We start from the raw sequence: 15,218 nt of genomic DNA on the forward strand, positions 1-15,218 counted from the left end.
TTAGTAATTTATAACAAATATCAGTAATTAAATATTAATCTACTTGTTTATGATGTTTATGGGTATTCTATTTACTATAAAGTTATTTAAAATGTACTAATTGCTAATAATATTTGCTAGTCTTAAATACAAGCAATTAACAAGAACACATATTAATGAAGACCCCAGAAGCAGTAAGTTGCAAGCTGATTACTTTGAAATCCTCAGAAGCATAGCACCAATTCTAAACTATTCCCTAAAAAAAGTATCCCTCTTTGAAAGACACCCTGTCGAGATAAAAATCATATCCAGAAATGTCATAAGATTAAACCCCACAGGTTTTTCTTACCTGTGTTACTGATAACATGTTTTGAAACTCAGGGGCTGCCAAGTGCCATTTCAAGTTGGGGAAGGGGTGGAGGGGAGGGACATTGCCCCCCTTCTGACAATCCTCTTCCACACCAGCAGCCTGGCCGATGAGCCCCGCTGCCCACCCCCTCCAAATCTGAGTGAATGGCGTTGTGACCTAGCACAAACCTGAGTGGCATTGTGACCCATGCACCAGGCTGCAATGCCACCTACTCAAATTAGGACAGAGGGATAGCTGAGCCATATCTAGTGAGTGGCATTTCGACTTGGGGTCATGGGGTTGCAGCACCACTCGCATTTGGCTTCACCAAAAAGTGGTCAGGCCATAGCCTGGGTTTTTTCTCCCTAGCTCCGTGGCCTATTATAAAATTAAAAAAGAAATTAAAAATCTTATTTACTTTTTATGATTTGTGCTGCTTGTTTACTTTTTGCATCTAATCCAGTGTATAAAACTGGCCAATTACACTATTATTGTCAGTTTCACTTGCCAGTTTTCATTCACTAGCAGAATTGCAGTGTTGACTGAATCCTAAAACTTCAAGTATAACTTAAATTATGAAGCCACATACACATCTTTTCTGTTATTTTCTTTTTAAACAAAATCCCCGTTTAGGGCTATTATGTCATGTACCATTAAGTGGCACTTGCAAAAGCATACCAGTGCTGCAGGTGACTGATAAGCAGGCACTATAAGGCCGTTCCAGAAAGTGCCCTTTCTCAGAATTGATACTTTGGGAAATGGCCTCAAAGGGGTGTGTGTGTGTGTGTGTGTGTTTTGCTGTGTGCTGGGAGCTGCCTTCCTCCCCACATTTGCAAAAGTGGCCGGTATTTCTTGGATGTCCCAACTCAAATTAAGTATTTATGAATTAAATATACACATTTCTACTACAGTACATTTCGAAAGAAAAAGGATGCAATACAATTATTCAGGAAATTAGAAAGTAAAAATGGTCTCCTACCAGTGCCCCTTTTGTTGCTCATCACCAAACATTTTTCTACTAGCAGTCCTTTCTTTGCTTACCCCACCACCATGTATACTTTAGACTCTCTCTGCCTCTCTCCCCATCTTTCTGGCAAGCTGGGACTAATGTATCAAGACCCCTAGTCCCTTGCCTGAAGTTCAGTCTCATGCAGTGTTATTGTTGGTGTCTCTAAAGTCTGGTCTACAGTAGAAGATTATGTTGGCATAACTATGTTGCTCAGGGGTGTGAAAAATCCGCACCACTGAGCAGCACAGTTAAGTTGACCTAGTCCGCCATGTAAACAGTGCTAGGTCAATGGAAGAATTCTTCTGTCGACTTACCTGCTGCCTCTCAGGGAGGTGGATTACCTATGCTGATGGGAGAACCCCTCCCGTTGGCGGGGGTAGCATCTACACTGAAGCCCTGCAGCAGCATACCTGCAGCAGTGCAGTTGCACGGCATTTTAAGTATAGACAAGCCCTGGTATTTTGCCATCTGCTGAATTCACCTTTGCTGAATGTGACATTCCTGAGCAGGAGGATCCAGTCACCTCAGCTGTTGCCATCAGCACCCTCTCATACTTCATAGCTGCAATATGACCCCTGCATTCTGATTGGCGGCATCACACTTTGAGTTCCACTTTTCCATCTGAACAATACAATATTGAGCATTGCTACCTTTAGTTTGTAAGCCTGAATTGGGTAAAGACATTCTGTAAACATGTCGGTTGGCTGAGAAATCCTGCATCTTTCTGGAAATTCTTTCCAGTCTGAAAAAAAATCTGTGAGGACGTGTGAGCCGCAGTGGCACATAATCAGCCTAAGGAGAAGGTAGCATCCAAGCCAGTTTTGGCTTTCAACAGGACATTCTGACAAGGACGTACAATTAGCATGAGAGAAAGAGAACAAATGTAAGATTTGACCAAGATGTCTTTCCTAAATAGATTTGTTCATGTATGATGAGTTTGTAAATGTGCTTTATACCCAAATTCCTTTACAAACCTGCATTAACTGAGTTTCACAATACCCTGTGAAAGAAATCAGACGTGTTACGAGACTAAAGTAAAGTCAAGCAGCAAGTCAATAGTAGAAGTGGGACTAATAATCAGGACTCTGGCTTTCTAACCCTGTGCTTTAAATGCTATATTGTACTCCATCTCAGTACCAGTGGAGGTACTCATTCCAATAGCAGATATATTAGCATTGGCCAAATCACTGAGACCTAGAAGTCACAAATCATATTTGAGGCAACAGACCCTCAAAAGACCCCTCTGTCTCTCCCAAAGTCCTAGCAAACAGATGGGTTTTGCAGTATATGCATAAGGTCAGCTCATTTGGGCTATTTCAGAGCAAATTGGAGGTAAGTTCCAGAGCCCTGGGACCCGTACTGCCAACTTTCCAGAAGCTCTCTTTCTTTTAAACCAAGGGGTGGGGGTAGGAAGAATCTAGCTTAAATGCTTCTGCTTGACTGCAGCTGCAGCAGTGTCACAGGGGAGGGAAGACATCTCTCAGGTTGGCAGGTCCCAAGCCATTTAGGGCTTTATCAGCTCTCCCTAGAAACAATGCAGCCAGTGCAAAATCATACTGCAATTAAGTAATGGGTGTGCTTCTAGAGAAACACTCTGCTTAAAAGCAAGCTACATTAGTTTTTTAAATAGATCTAAGGGGTGAAGCTAGATAACTTTCTGGATCTAGTTGAGCTAGATATAAAAGCGATGTAGAGTTATGTGTACACAAGCAATCCAATTTACTTAGATTGTAAATCTCTGGGGTGGGGTGAGGGGGGGAGAGAGAGAGTGAGAGTGTGTGTGTGTACATACACATTGCATAGCACAATGATGTCCTGATACTGATTGGGGCTCTAGGAGCTACTGCAATAGAACTAAATAATACTAACAATTATATTTTATGTTATGATTTTATCCACATTTCAGTAAAATTCCCAATACAATATTATTGTATTGTTTTTGTTTAAAATTGTATTGTATTGTTCTTGTTTAAAATCTCTCAATTTGGGTCTCAGAAGGGTTAGCTGAAGCAATTACTAATGGATGCCACCGAGAAAGAAACTGACCTCTGGCCTGTGTGAAGGCAGGGCAAGCAGTATCGAGCATCTGGGGTAGAAGATGTTGGGGATGGAGGACACTATGATTTTCCTTTCCGAACACTTCATGGGGAGACTGGTGAAAGGGGACAGAGAAAGCCAAATAGCTTCACTGTGTTTTTCAGAAAAAAAAACATGGAGTCCGGTGGTACCTTAAAGACTAACAGATTTATTTGGACATAAGCTTTCATGGGTAAAAACCCCACTTCTTCAGATGCATGGAGTGAAAATTGCAGATTTAGGCATAAATATACTAACACATGAAGAGAAGGGAGTTACCATACAAGTGGAGAACCACTGTTTACAAGGCCAATTCAGTCAGGGTTGATGTGGTCCACTCCCAATAATTGATAAGGACGTGTCAATACCAAGAGAGGAAAAAATGCTTTTGTAGTGAGCCAGCCACTCCCAGTCCCTATTCAAGCCCAAATTAATGGTGTTAAGTTTGCAAATGAATTGTAGCTCTGCAGTTTCTCTTTGAAGTCTGTTTTTGAAGTTTTTTTGTTGAAGGATGGCTACTTTTAAATCTGTTGTAGAATGTCCAGGAAGATTGAAGTGTTCCCCTACTGGCTTTTGTATGTTACCATTCCTGATGTCTGATCTGTGTCCATTTATTCTTTTACGTAGAGACTGTCCGGTTTGGCCAAAGTACATGGCAGAGTGGCATTGCTGGCACATGATGGCATATATCACATTAGTACATGTGCAGGTGAATGGTGTGACTCATGTGGTTGGGTCCTCTGATGGTGTCACTAGAGTAGATATGGGGACAGAATAGGCAACGGGATTTGTTACAGGGATTGGTTCCTGGGTTAGTGTTTCTGTGGTGTGGTGTGTAGTTGCTGGTGAGTATTTGCTTCAGGTTGGGGGGCTGTCTGTAAGTGAGGACTGGCCTGTCTCCCTGTGAGAGTGAGGGGTTGTTTTCCAGGATAGGTTGTAGATCGCTGATGATGTGCTGGAGAGGTTTTAGCTGGGGGCTGTACAAGATGGCCAGTGGTGTTCTGCTATTTTCCTTGTTGGGCCTGTCCTGTAGTAGGTGACTTCTGGATGCCTGTCTTGTTCTGTCGATCTGTTTCCTCACTTCCCCAGTTAGGTATTGTAGTTTTAAGGATGTTTGATAAAGATCTTGTAGGTGTTTGTCTCTGTCTGAGGGATTGGAACAAATGCGGTTGTATCTTAGGGCTTGGCTGTAGATAATGGATCGTGTGATGTGTCCTGGATGGAAGTTGGAGGCATGTAGGTAATTATAGCAGTCAGTAGGTTTCTGGTATAGTGGTGTTCATCACTTATTTGCACTGTAGTGTCCAAGAAGTGGATCTCTTGTGTGGACTGGTCCAGGTTGAGGTTGATGGTGGGATTGAAATTGTTTAAATCCAGGTGGAATTCTTTAAGGGCCTCCTTCCCATGGGTCCATATGATGAAGATGTCCTCAATGTAGCTCAAGTAGAGGAGGGGCGCTAGGAGACGAGAGCTGAGGAAGCGTTGTTCTAAGTCAGCCATAAAAATGTTGGCATACTGTGGAGCCATGCGGGTACCCATAGCAGTGCCGCTGATTTGAATGTATAAGTTGTCCCCAAATCTGAAATGGTTGTGGGTGAGAACAAAGTCACAAAGCTCAGCGACCAGATGTGCCGTGGCCTCATCAGGGGTGCTGTTTCTGACAGCTTGTAATCCATCCTCATGGAATATTGGTGTAAAGAGCGTCTACATCCATGGTGGCCAGGATGGTGTTTTCAGGGAGATCACTGATGCACTGTAGTTTCCTCAGGAAGTCGGTAGTGTCTTGAAGATATCTAGGAGTCCTGGTAGCGTAGGGTCTGAGGAGAGAGTCTATATAGCCAGATAACCCAGCTGTAAGAGTGCCACTGCCTGAGATGATGGGGTGTCCAGGATTTCCAGGTTTATGGGTCTTGGATAGCAGATAGAATACCCCTGGTCGGGGCTCTAAAGGTGTGTCTGTGTAAATTTGTTCTTGTGCTATAGCAGGGAGTTTCTTGAGCAGATGATGTAGTTTCTTTTGGAACTCCTCAGTGGGATCGGAGGATAGTAGCCTGTATAATGTGGTGTTGGAGAGTTGCCTGGCAGCCTCCTGTTCATGTGTTTTTCAGGTTATCTTTGAATGTTCATTCTATGTCATGAATTTGACATTTTCTATTTTAAAACAAAGCATAAAAGCAGCATGCTAATTAGTCTGGTAAGCTGAACGTTTGTAGGTCCTAATACTTAACTGTACAGCAAATGCGTACCGCGGAGTCATACATAAAAAGGAATTTTATCAACTTGGCCATTTAAATTGAAGACAGCATACTGCTGTGCAAGCCCTGAAGAATCTCTTTCTCTCTCTTAAACTCATCAGTTCAATGTGAGTTTATTTGGTAAAGAAACTGAACAGAGTTTTTACTGCGTCTGGACATATGAGATTCTGGATAGAAACAGGATGGAATACTTTGCTAATTTTAAAAAAAAAGTATCATAACTTTGGTTACAGTGAAGAAGAATATCTGTGCAGTAGGAAAATAATTATGAGGAATATAAATATAACTAAACATCTCAAATGTGTTGATCACACATTTGGTATTCTTAGGACGCCACACCTTTTCTGCTACAAAATAAGATACTTTTTAAAAATATCTGAGTACTAGAGTCTTAGAAATATGAACTTAAGGCACTTTTAATTACTGCATTGAAAACTGAACAGTGGATTTCTCCAAGCTATGTTTTTTCCTGATCACTCGCTACTCTGCAAAAAATTCTAAAAATATTACCTCACATTTTGTGGACTTAGTCTGCTAAAGGTTATGCCTAGCTTATGTAATGTGAAAGCTAGAAAAAGCAAATTTTCATAACTTCCCTGACCCCAAACAACTATTCGTAGGCCAGAAGCTTGACATGTTGGTTGTGAAATTGTACATTCTAGCCTCATTCCACATGCTGAACTCCCAGTGCGGTCAATGGAAAGCCTGCACCAAGATTGTGGGTAAGACATGTCCAGGGGTGTGTGCAAGGGGAGGCAAGCAGAGGCATGCCAGGCTCCCCACCCACTTAGTGCAGGCTCAGAACTGCTCCGAGGCTGGGGCGGGGAGACCAAGCTCCTCCAGCCTTGGGCCTGTGGCCTTGGGCCAGCTCCACTGGCTCTGAGGCCACAGGGGGAAGGGCAGAGAGCCAGCTCCACTGGCCCCAGGGCTGCAACAGGGAGAACCAGGTCCTCTGGCTGCGGGGTAGAGAGGGAGAGCCAGCTTCTGCGGCTGTGGGGGAGGGAGAGCCAGCTCTTCTGGCTGCAACGGGGGTGGAGGGAGAGCCAGTTCCTTCAGCCATGCGGGCAGGGGGGAGAGGGAGACCGAGAGCCAGCTCCTCTGGCTGTGGGAGGCAAAGAAAGTGCCCCTCCAAAAGCAGCCAATTTTTTATTCCTTTGTACACCCCTGGACATGTCCTTTGCCAAGCAATAAACCCATGGTTACTCTTTCGAGTCCCAGGTTGGTTTTAAAGAATTGCAGCTATGTGCCAGAAATACAGCACACATGAATTTTTAAATGATGAAATGTTCTATAGAGGGCTCTTGTTCAATATATAGTTTGCCTTCAATGCCTTGACTTTTCTTCCAGCCATTTACACAATGCAGCAGTATTTAAGGGCCCCACATCTCCCTTCTGACTATGGAGCACTGAGCCATATGGAAGAGGGTTAGGCATTAAGCGAATGGAGTTGGGAGACAAGAACTTCAGTGTCTCCTGGAAAATGGATGAACATGCTTGCCAGGGCTATTAGTTTCCATCTGTAAGTCAGATTTTGCAGCACACCCTCCCTGACTAGCTGGTGCACAGGTAACTGAGGCCTCCCCACCCCATTTCTACAGGCGTTAGCAGGGAGCAATTGAGACTGGCCCTTTTGCTGGCAATTGCCTTTCTCCTCCTGCAGCCTTATACACCTGCATGGGGCAAGCCACTGTTTATTAACAATTCAACTACTTAACACAGAAGGTAGCCCTATGGTTGCTTGGGAGATGTAAATGACCTGAGCAAGCAACTGGTAGGAATAGACAGTACACAAAGACTTGTTGCTGACCCAGGAATTTCCTGGGGTTTAGGGCCAGGACATATGGAGAATAGAAGCTCACAAAGGGCCCTCCAGAAGGTATTTTGAAAATTTTCTCTTTAGGCTCAGGGTCTCAGGTAGTTTGTTGTTTATCATGGATGAAATGTAGCTTTTGGGGCCAGGGCAATCAGAAATACTTTGAGTTTTACAAATCGTCACTGCTGGCAGTAGGAAATTTACAAAATGAAAACTGGTTATTTTGCATTGCTCTGCGAAATGGCCACACTGTCTGAGTTAACTGAATATGACTATTTTTTCTGAAGGATAGAGTGTCCTTTAAAGTGCAGCAGTCACAATGCTCTGGTTCAATAAAGGTTCAATAAAGGGATAGTCATGGCAAAACATGGCTTCAATTTAGTATGAATCTAAACAGCATTTTTATACAAGGACTTGGTAATAAGAACGAACTCTTATGTTGTCACTGATTTTTAACTTGGCTTAAAAGTGAAGGCACTCTATCAGGTGAGGAACCATAATGCACCAAACCCTTTTAAATGTAATGGTGAAACAGAGCAGGAGGGATGTTATTGCTTCTGGTAAAGAAAAGAGAGAGCCTCAAGATTCCACTGCTTGTCCGGTCATTTACAGGTGTCTGTGAGCAGAATTTTCGTCTCTGGTTAATAGCAGAAGTCATTTGGGAGCTATCTTCACTCTGGTGTCTGATTCCTTAGAGCCCACATCTCTAGCACTGTTCAACTGCCATATCTGCCAAAATGTTAGAAAAAGCTGTAATTGGTCTTTAATAGAGCTGGGTAGATTTAGGAATAATGGCCCGGTTCACAAACAGAAGAGAAAGGGGGTAGGGTGTAGCCAAACAAGCAAAGAAAACAAAATCCAGGCAATTCAGACATTTTGTTTTGGTACTCACAAAACATGAATGAATCAACACTAGTAAGAAACATTCAATTATTTGCAGAGGCCAGGTTTGTTTGCTGAATCCTTTAACTGTTAATCTGTGCTCTATGCCCTTCCTGAAATATGCCCTGACTCAGATCCTCTTCTATCGCTGAGGGGCACACAGCTCAAGAAGCACAGGGCAAGGGTGGTCTTTGTGCTTACCCAGTCATGGGTTGGTTGTGTGCCAGCTCAGTCCACTGGAGCAATTTAGACCAGTTCCTGCCAACCCCAAAGAAGCTCCAACCATACTCCTGTCTTTCATCTATGGCTTATATCAACAATCAGACATGGCAGGGATGCTAGGAGTTGCTATTCTGGCTCTGTACTCCTGGTTGATTCTCCTGTATTGGGGTGAACATGATTGACTGTGGTTGCTTTAGGCCTGCTTTCCACTGCTGTCTGTCTTGTATAGCTTTCAGCCTCTTTTAGCAACCAACCAGTTAGGTCTCTAGCATGTTTCAGTCCAGACCCCAACAATGGTGTCCTTGTAATCGCATTCTAAATGTTACCTTCTGTTTCAACAGCTCTATTGGCTCTGCTCTTGGAGCTGTTTGAATTTCCTGCCAGTTGGTTGGAGCAATGTTCTGCAATTTTCTTTTCGGATGATGCTCCAGTAAGAGAAGTTAAAGCTGTTCTGTGTTCATGATGAGCAGCAGACACATGTTGTCAGATGGATGGCAGTAGTCTTGCAAGGTTAGAAGGGCTTATTCCTGGGTAGAACTGGATGAATGTTGCCAAAACCAAATCCATGAAAAGTTTTCATATGAATTTAAATTATAGTTGCCACAGCTGTGTTCACACTCATTCTGTTTGCTTTCTATAGACATTCAAGTGATCATATTTCTTCCAACAATGGGAAGCAAACTTTAAGATCATATTAAAATACCCTAGGTTGTTCTCTACTTTGAACAACATCGTGCCCATGGTATTTTTGAGTCTAGGGTCTCCATAAATAGCAGGATATAATTCCCTTGTTCACCTCCGCTATTTCCTGTTGTCTACCAATTGTTTGGAGTGTGCTATGTGTCAGTGGTAGATCTGTCTTTTCAGCTTTTGATGGACCATAAGTATGATTTTTTTCCCCCAGTAGGTAGAATAATGGCGTTGGCCAAAAAACAGCACCTTCTTCAATGACCAGGTTCATGGCTTCGTTGAATGTCCCCACTGATGTCTCCTTATGGGTGGTCTTTGTGGGCAGGCACTACAGCCGATATTCCTTCTGGATCTGAGTATACCAATGCAGAGAGAAATGTTCGTCATGGAATCAGTTGACCCTGTGGTGCGTGGAATTCCAACTCTTGTATGATAGCACACAGCCTCTTCAATATATTCCTGGCAGTGTATTATTTCTTCAGTCACGCATCGTGGCTTACTGGTGCTTGTTCTTGGTTCTGCTACTCCTAAGGCTGCCCCACTGATAGTCAGATTTATAACCTGCACCCACTGGTTCATGTGCGTGTAAATAGCCAAAAGTGTCCCTTGCCACTAAGTCTTAGTAGTTGTCAACCAAATGACTGGATTTGATCTGTGACCTGGAGGTGAAAACCTATGTGTGTCATTATCAGATCCTGAGCTGAAGCTGAGTCAGGGTAAATTTTCCTTTAAAAATCCCAAATATGTCTTCCAATTTTCTGCTGTAATTTATTTATTTTAAAAAATGAATAGCATCTAAAGATCTTTATATATCTTTGCTTTTAAATTGATGCTTAGTAATACAGAAGGAATAAAGCTTTCCTACTTAACTATTTCTGCATTGCATATGTGCTAGCGGGCACTGCAGAGTGGGCTGACAGGTAAGAAGCTATCTGAAAGACATAGCATACTGCTCTGCTACAGAGCAGACTTTTTTGGAGACTGAGGATTCTTCAGACTCTCTGTTTTGCATGCAAAACATCCTCATAAAAGAAATTAAATGAAGTGCTCTTCAGATTTGTCAAGTCTTAATGAGTAGGACTGCTTAAAAATAAATTTTAATAAAGCATTAAAAGCAATGTTTTAATCAGTTGATGTTTACACCCTTTGTCTTAATAGCACTCAGATGAAAAAGATCAATGATTATTTTATTCTGCAAAGATAATAAAACCTTTAATGGGTGGCATAATCATAAAATCTACAGTTTAAATATGGATGGCTGGTATTAACCTGTTTTTAAAAGCTGCAATTAAAGTGAAATGGAATCACTTAAAGAAATTATTTGATTACTGTGGTCTGAGGAGGAAAAGAGTGAAAAACATTCTAAATTCATTAATATTTCTGTTGATGAGACAAACATATTCACAGGGACTTGCTTGCATTGCTACTCTAGATGAATAACTAGTTTACTTAATTTGTCCACAATCTATGCTGTGTTCTTTTATGGACAAATTTCCAAGAACAGGCATGGAAATAAGCATGCACGTTCACCACAGGAAATTTTACACTCTGACCAAAAGCACCCCTTGGGCACCCTACACGCTATTGTGATAATCTTTGTACAAAATATGCCTTGAGAGGTATCATTTGAAAACTAATAACTCACTGGTCAATAATATCATGGTAAAATATTTGTAGCAACATTATAACTTATAAAATCCCACTCTATGGTGTTATTAGCACTTGTTGGAAACCACACAGCCTGGACCAGGCAAAAGTTGTTCAACAGGTCGGTTCTAAACAGAGGAATGAGTTTTTACATCAATTTACATAGAAGTAGTAAACAGGATTCTCGAGACAGCAGGGAGAGGAAATGGCAGGAGACACAGCAAACTTCTAATTCAGCAAACAAATGAGAGGAAAGAGCATGGAGCCCCCTACACCACCAGTCGTAACCTTCACTGTTTGAATCAACTTTGCTTTGAGGGGTAATCCTCAGAAGAATCCATGTTAGAGTTTCACTGGACTATGAGAGAGGAGCAGAGAACCCCAAGTTCTCTCTTTCACCTAAGAAGACAAAGGCACCAGCATTTTTGGGCCACTGGGAGAGATGCTGACCAAGGAAAGGGTCAGTCATCATCTTGCTGGAAGACTGTAGGTGAGACAGGACATCTTAAACACAGCCGGGAACCAACACTTGCTAGATGCATGTTTTCATTTTTATTTTCTTGTAACCATTTCCAACTTTATCTCCTGTATTTGAATTCATTTAAAATCCTATATTCTTTTGTTAATGAACTTGTTTTATTTTTTTTTTCAGCTTGGAAAAGAGGAGACTAAGGGGGGATATGATAGAGGTATATAAAATAATGAATGGTGTGGAGAAAGTGAATAAGGAAAAGTTATTTACTTGTTCCTATAATATAAGTACTAGGGGCCACCAAATGAAATTAATCAGCAGCAGGTTTAAAACAAAAGGAAGTTCTTCACACAGCGCACAGTCAACCTGTGGAACTCCTTGCCTGAGGAGGTTGAGAAGGCTAGGACTATAACAAGGTTTAAAAGAGAACTGGAAAAATTCATGGAGGTTAAGTCCATTAATGGCTATTAGCCAGGATGGGTAAGGAATGGCGACCCTAGCCTCTGTTTGTCAGAGGGTGGAGATGGATGGCAGGAGAGAGATCACTAAATCATTACCTATTAGGTTCACTCCCTCTGGGGCACCTGGCAATGGCCACTGTCAGTAGACAGGATACTGGGCTGGATGGACCTTTGGTCTGACCCACTATGGCCGTTCTTATGTTCTTAAACCAATCCAGTGCTGTGTTTAAACTGAACTGTTTTGTAACTCCAGTTAAAGTTGCAAACTGTTGATAGTTGACTCCTTTCAGGAATCATAAACTGTCCAGGAGAGGGCTGGACAGTGCAGAACACACAATTTGGGGAAAATCTGGAACTTGGAGGGTGTTGGGGCAGCCTGCAAATGGTAACCAAGGCTGGTGGAAGCCAGAATGTGAGTGGTATGTTACTAACAGGCTGCTGGGGTCAGAGATGCTATACCAGGGCTGAAGCTATATAGAAACACTCAAATCTACACTACATGCTGGTAGGCTGTTTGTGAAGGGCCCAGGTTGGGAGCTACAACAGCAAAGTATTGTGAGGCACCCAAGGTTATGGGTCAGGTGGTGAGACAACCCCTCAGTGGTTTGGATTGCACCCCAGAATGTGATATGCACATAAAAATAATTTTTGAGCGCAATTACCTCTTTGAGTGTGTGTATATATTTAGCAATAGGGTTGGTGCCTTTGTTTAAAATTTGGCCTAAACTACAAACATTTTAATCCATGATGATAAATAAATACAAGATTTGAGATTCTATCTTCCCTTCCCACAATTTTAAACCACGGTGATTTTGGCTGGTAAATGACACATGGTTAGGAACACATTCATCTCATGTGTCATGGAATGACTCATAAAATGGAATATTTTTACAGTGTCCATATTCTGTCTGATTTACTTTATCATCCCATCATTTTTTTAACAAGGAAAGACAGTCCCCGAAGGTTATATACTGGACGTGTACAGTCATATGAGATTTTAAATTCAAGATTCTCATGCAACTGCTGTTTTTCTTGGCATCTTTCCTTTGGCTCTACTGAATGTTTGAAGTAATACTGCATAAAAAGAGCTAGACAAATGAAACTAACAAAATAATTCATAATTAATTGTGCAAAAGATTACGGTATATTTTATAATAAAAATATATTTTAAAAACAACAGAAGTGTTAATCACATTTTTACTACATATCAAAAAGCAACATATTAATGGAGTGTCATCCCATAATTCAGGGAATCACAAAGGCGGCTTAAAGCTGCCTTTGCCTCACTTGCAGAAGTGTCAAAGATGTTTTAATGGCCACAACTGGTGAGGAGCTCAGTTTTTGTCTCATCCAAAAGATGGAGCCCCCACAGCAGAGTGTCCCTAATCAAGTGCTGGGCATGTCATTGCTTACTTAGAGAAAACAGTGGTACCTACCAAATCACCCAAACAACTTCCTCCAGAACCCTATATTTTCCTTTGGTGCTTTCCCTCCAAGTACTGATCCGACCTGATCTGATCTACCTAATAAGATGTGATTAGGCCACAGACTGAGCTAGTATTATCATGGAAGCTGTAAGTTTGCTTATGGCAAGTAGAGCTTGATTTTCCTGACTGTTACCCCATCCCAGTCTCTAGATGGTGTCTGAGTGTATCAGGGCAGGGAGACTCCTAGAAAGATTTCCCTTGGGTGACCTGCCTCTACTTAGAGGGGCTCTGGCAAGGAGGGATGGGACCAAGGATGGGGAGGAAGCCACTCTCTGGCATCCATTTTAAGAGAAGCTTGTGGAATAGAGGACACTAAGATGCTACTGAGGGGAGCTGCATAGATGAACTGCGCTGTGCCTGCATAAGCCCCACTTAACCCGTCTTACTGACTCTGCCACCACGCTGCAGCATTAAGGGGGAGTCGTGCACGAGGATCCTGCCGGTTCCTTTATAGTTTGTTGTTTTGAGACATTAGCTATATAATATTTGTTGTACGTATGGTTTAATGTTGTGATCCTAACTGCAAGCTCTTTTTTTGTCCTGCAGTGCCCACCCTTTGCTGCTAAATGTGCCACCTCATTTCAGAAACTTTCTACCTACTGAGCTTTACTGGTTCTGTACCTCCCTTTAGAAAGTGTATATTCTCCCAGAGATTTCCAGGTGGAGGCACCAGACACTAGTCTGTCACCAAAGCTGCAGTTTTAGCCGTTGTCACGTCCTGCCAACGCATTTGAAAAATAACCATTGTGGTGACATTTAGAGCAAAGCCAGCTGAGTACATCTTCCAAAGAAACTGCTCTGGTGCCATTTTATGAGAAGTTGTTCCTTGTCACAACCATGGAGTAATAAATAAATAAATTCAGGTATAAACAAGTTTGGAGTTATGAGTTGCAATTCAATTGTGGGGTTGTGGTAACTGTGCAGAGGGCTAAGCCTTTATGCCAGTGCTATATTACAACAGCTGATCACTTCACATCAGTGGGACGATAGCCCTGTAATTCAGTTACCTATGGAAACTGGTACACTCTGCAGCTTCTAAGGAAAGACAGTTGCAAGCAACTTTGAAAAAAGTCTGCTTGAGGAGAGACTAGAGGCAGAGAGCAGGGGTGGGCTTGTGATGCCCTAGGCAAATAGAGGGAGATCATCACTCATAACACACAGGCTTTGAACTGTGACTTGCTATAGCAAATAAGTCTAAGCATTCTTCTTAATAATGGGCACGTGCAGGGTGCCATGACAGTAGTGAATAGGTAAAGGAATTTCCTATATTCACTTTTTGGCTTGCATTTTTTTTTTTTTGAAAGTTACTGATTTGCTAATGGAGCAAAACTATTACATTATTGGTGTTGCTAGGACTCTGGGATGACAAGGAAAAAAACCCCAAAGGAGTACTGTCAAATCTAATCATAGCAGTGTCCTCCAGGACTGCAGCATCAGCACCAGGAAATAGCATTTGCTGTTGTTGGTGTTTGGAAGTAACAGGAGAGGTATCTGGAAGAAGAGTGGTGATACTGAGAATGGCAGTGAAGAACTTGGAAAAGGCTATGGGATAGAGGGCATAGAGAGAAAAGAAGATAAGGCCTTTGATTTGGAATATTTCTAGGTCTTTGTACTCAGAGGTTGCTCTCATGGACGTTTTTAAATTGCTGTCTTTATTGGAGGCACTTAGTAAAACAGTGCGGGGGGGTGTGGAAAGACATACATAGGATGTTTTAAACTTGCTTCACTATTCTAAAGCTCTTACACTTTCAGAAAATTGTTTAAAATAAAAAAATTAAATATTACGCTTTTAATTTAACTATAAAATATGTAATCTGACTTATTTGGAAGCCACTTTGTTCTCTCACTAACTACCCACTGCCTTCCACCCACCTTA

At 42.0% G+C, this 15,218-nt stretch overlaps 1 protein-coding gene across 1 annotated transcript in view; it reads left to right on the forward strand.

The window, feature by feature from the left end:
* The window catches only part of ZNF385D (zinc finger protein 385D), a 609,506-nt gene that overhangs the window by 398,322 nt on the left and 195,966 nt on the right, over nucleotides 1–15,218 (forward strand). The window lies entirely within an intron of this gene.

The sequence above is a fragment of the Eretmochelys imbricata genome, chromosome 2 (assembly GCF_965152235.1).
Source record: "Eretmochelys imbricata isolate rEreImb1 chromosome 2, rEreImb1.hap1, whole genome shotgun sequence".
NCBI classification, from domain to species: Eukaryota; Metazoa; Chordata; order Testudines; family Cheloniidae; genus Eretmochelys; species Eretmochelys imbricata.